Source organism: Varanus komodoensis, unplaced genomic scaffold (genome assembly GCF_004798865.1).
Source record: "Varanus komodoensis strain SLA01 unplaced genomic scaffold, ASM479886v1 scaffold45, whole genome shotgun sequence".
In the NCBI taxonomy this organism is placed as follows: domain Eukaryota; kingdom Metazoa; phylum Chordata; class Lepidosauria; order Squamata; family Varanidae; genus Varanus; species Varanus komodoensis.
Window position 1 is genome coordinate 1496867 of NW_025336011.1, and position 3392 is coordinate 1500258.

A 3392-nucleotide genomic window follows, 5' to 3' on the forward strand; every position below is an offset into this window, starting at 1 on the left:
GATGGAGAACTAGGATGATCCTGGGGCCCGTTGCTTCCTGGGATCAGTCTAGGGAGATGGATCATAGCCTTTCCCTGGAAGCCCTGCCCACTCCCCTTAAATACTATCTGATGGTGTTATCCATCCCCTATTTGTACAGAAAGACATGAAACAGTTGCTCTCCTCCACCCTGCATAGAGATGCACTGTGGTTATACATACAATGCTTCGCTCAAATGAGAGAGCAGTTAGCTAAGAGTTTACAGGTACAGCCATATGAAAGGGATTTGTAGGCAGGTGGTTTTCCTGGAGTACTGACACCTTGTGCCACTAGTGATACCCACCCCATAAACACGGTGAGCTACTTTGAGAATGAACTGAGCTTCCTGTGAGCTGCATCTAGCTGAAGTTGTAGGCATGTGTTCTCTACACCATTAGATTTTCACAAACCATTTGAAAGCAACCCTTTGTGTGCCACTGTTTAGTATAAGAACTAGGAATGAAGAATTCCTGCCTGCTCATTGAAATATTTGAAAGTATTGCAACAACTAACATTAAAAATAGCATGATTTCAAGCACTCGCTGGGCAGCCATAGGTGACAATGGCATTCAGGTGGTTTGGCAGATTTGGGTTTCCATGAATCCAACATAGAAACTGGATTTTATTAAATTTTGTAGTAACCAGACCTCGGGATTTTTCCCTTTGTAATACATTTGTTTCAGACTTGCAGTATGATGGCCTTGTACATGCCTAAAATTGAGAAAAGAATCTGCATCAATTCAAAAGCAAGCAAATTATCTTGAAATAATCTTAGTATAATTGAGCAAGTATGTATTTCAAATAAATACTAAATTATAGCCAAGGAAGGGCATTTGGGTCAGTGATTCAAGCAAAAGTCCCTAGCAATAGCAAATTCTACTGGACCTTTGTGGTTGCATTGGAAACTTTAACTGAATTACTATAGAGTTGCAAAAACTTCAAAAAGCTGCTTCTGCCTTTACAGCAAACCTTTTTTCTCCTACAGCTTTCCTTGTGTTCTTACCAATTTTTGTGTGTATGGCCAAGTGTGTTTCAGCATGTGAAAGCTGAGACCACAAAATGTTAAATCTTTTAAGGTCATAGAACTCGTCTATTCTGCTCCAGAGCAGGTAGCTATTAAGCCTGTTGTACAAATTTTGTGGCATGTTAATTTAATGTGACATGAGCTTTCAGAGGCTAAAGCCCATTTCATCTCATACATGATAATCAGTTGGAAACAGGCATTCATGGTTTAGGGGTTAAGAGGTGGTAAATAGAGTCTAAAGGCCATGAAATGCAAAAGGCAGCAAAAATACACAGTGGACTAAATAAAGGCAGGAGACTGTTTTGGAATTCATTCTCCATCCCCCTAGCATAGTGAGTTGACTGGAGAAGCCTGCTCCTACATAAGATATTTTTGCAGGAACAGGTGATTTTTTTTTCAGGAGCGAAGTTTTAGGCTCCTGAAATGCTTCGTTTCTGGAAAGAAAGGTTCTAGGACAGAGCTGCCTGGGTTCTTAACACAGTGGCCTGGAACACTGCTGCTCAGATTTTGGAAGTGCTGTAGGGGGTGTTGTAATTATCTGGTACAGCAGAGGTATTCTGCACTTACTCAGGGACTTGGATTGAATTGGTACTTCACAAATTGCAGATTTCTGGAGCCAAACCGAGCTTTCCATCACCAATGATGAGCTGATAACACAGGCTTAATCTTTATGGCAGCTGCATTCAGAACAACACTGATTACTGCTTTCCTGCTTTAGAATTTATCTAAATTCTAGATCAATTCTGCTTTAGATGTATCTTGGGCACATTATACAACCAAATTTATGGCTATAGTATTCACTAATCCCTTTTAGCATGAATCACCCTTTGTATAGGAAATCAATAGTGGTTTATTTTTGAAAAGACTTATTCTCCCTGCTGCACCTGCAAAAGGTTTTGTTGCTGCTGCTGTTGTTGGGAAAACCCATCGGGAATGATGGCGTTAAACTAATGAAAAGTAACCATTCTGGTTTTTATTTCATTTGTATTCTATCCTTCCATTTCATTCTTTGAGCTTGGACCACAGAAGAGTGGCTGATCCAAAATCCTTGAGCTTTCTTGTATTTTTACCAAGGAGCTCAAAGTGGTGTACATAACTCTTTCCCCACCCTTCAATTCTTCTTTACAATAACCCTGTAAGATAGGAGACACTGAGAGATCAAAAGGGAGTGACTTAAAGTCATCTACTATGAACTTCATGCTAGAGCGGACAGCTGAATCTCTGTAGTACTAGTCTTGATGCTAACCTCTATCACACTGCCTATTCTACTCATGAACAAGCTCAGTTCAAGTTCAAGACCACACTCTTATTAAACACTGCACAATTGCAGCATGGTTAACAAACCATGGTGGGTCTGAAGCATGATCAAACCTCCACTGAATAGCCAAGTAGGATTCATGTGAAGATGTTTCTTCAAATATCCAAGCCATAAAGAGAATTGCTAACATACACGTCTGCTTAAAAAATGAGTAACTGTCATTGGCATATGAGAAGCAGGAACAGTGCCTTCCCAAATCAGCTGCACAGGACTGATACAGTTGGCTGGCACCCTCAGAATGATCCTGAAGGTCATTTTCAAGGTCCCATATACAGCATGGGATAGGTTGCTTTTGGGAGAACTTGTTACTCTGAAACTAATGAATTGCTTTGGCAATGCTAGCCCCAAATGAAATCAAGGTGATGTGCAGCCAAATGATTCCCATGATGACATTTGAGGGCACTCAATTCATTTTTTCCATTTTTAATATGGGTACATGCATTTCTTTGATCAACATAAAACTTTCTGACAATAACATAGGCTTCTACAAAAGGGGACCAAATATCCAAATAAGCATCCATTTTAAAATAGCTTCCATTCATCTATTAAATGTGTTGTAAAGCCCTCAATCCATTGCATTATAGGAGGTGAGTGTTAATCCAGTTTTGAAAGATTAGTCTTTTAGCTGGCTGAAGATGTAGTGAATCCATTTCCCCCTTTTACTTGTTTCTTTCCATGAAGCAAATACTGTAAATAATTCAAAAGAGGGTATACTTCAGTGAACATTAAAGACTGTTCCAGTACAAAATTTATCTATGTAATAACTTCCCTCACAGAGAGAGGCCAATACTGGACTTTACCAAAGCATACCTTTAAAAGAAACATTAGTTTTATTGTGTCACCAGCTATTACCCAAATTAGCAATCCCTTATTAAAGAGACAATATAGTGTCTGGTAAACACAAAAGTGAAGCTTTTTGCTGAATAAGATGTAATCTAAGAGCTACAGAGGTGACAAACACTAAAGCAGTAATTCACTCGCTCACAGGTCCAAAAAGGTTGGGACCCTTGCTATAAGGACTTGAGTGACATA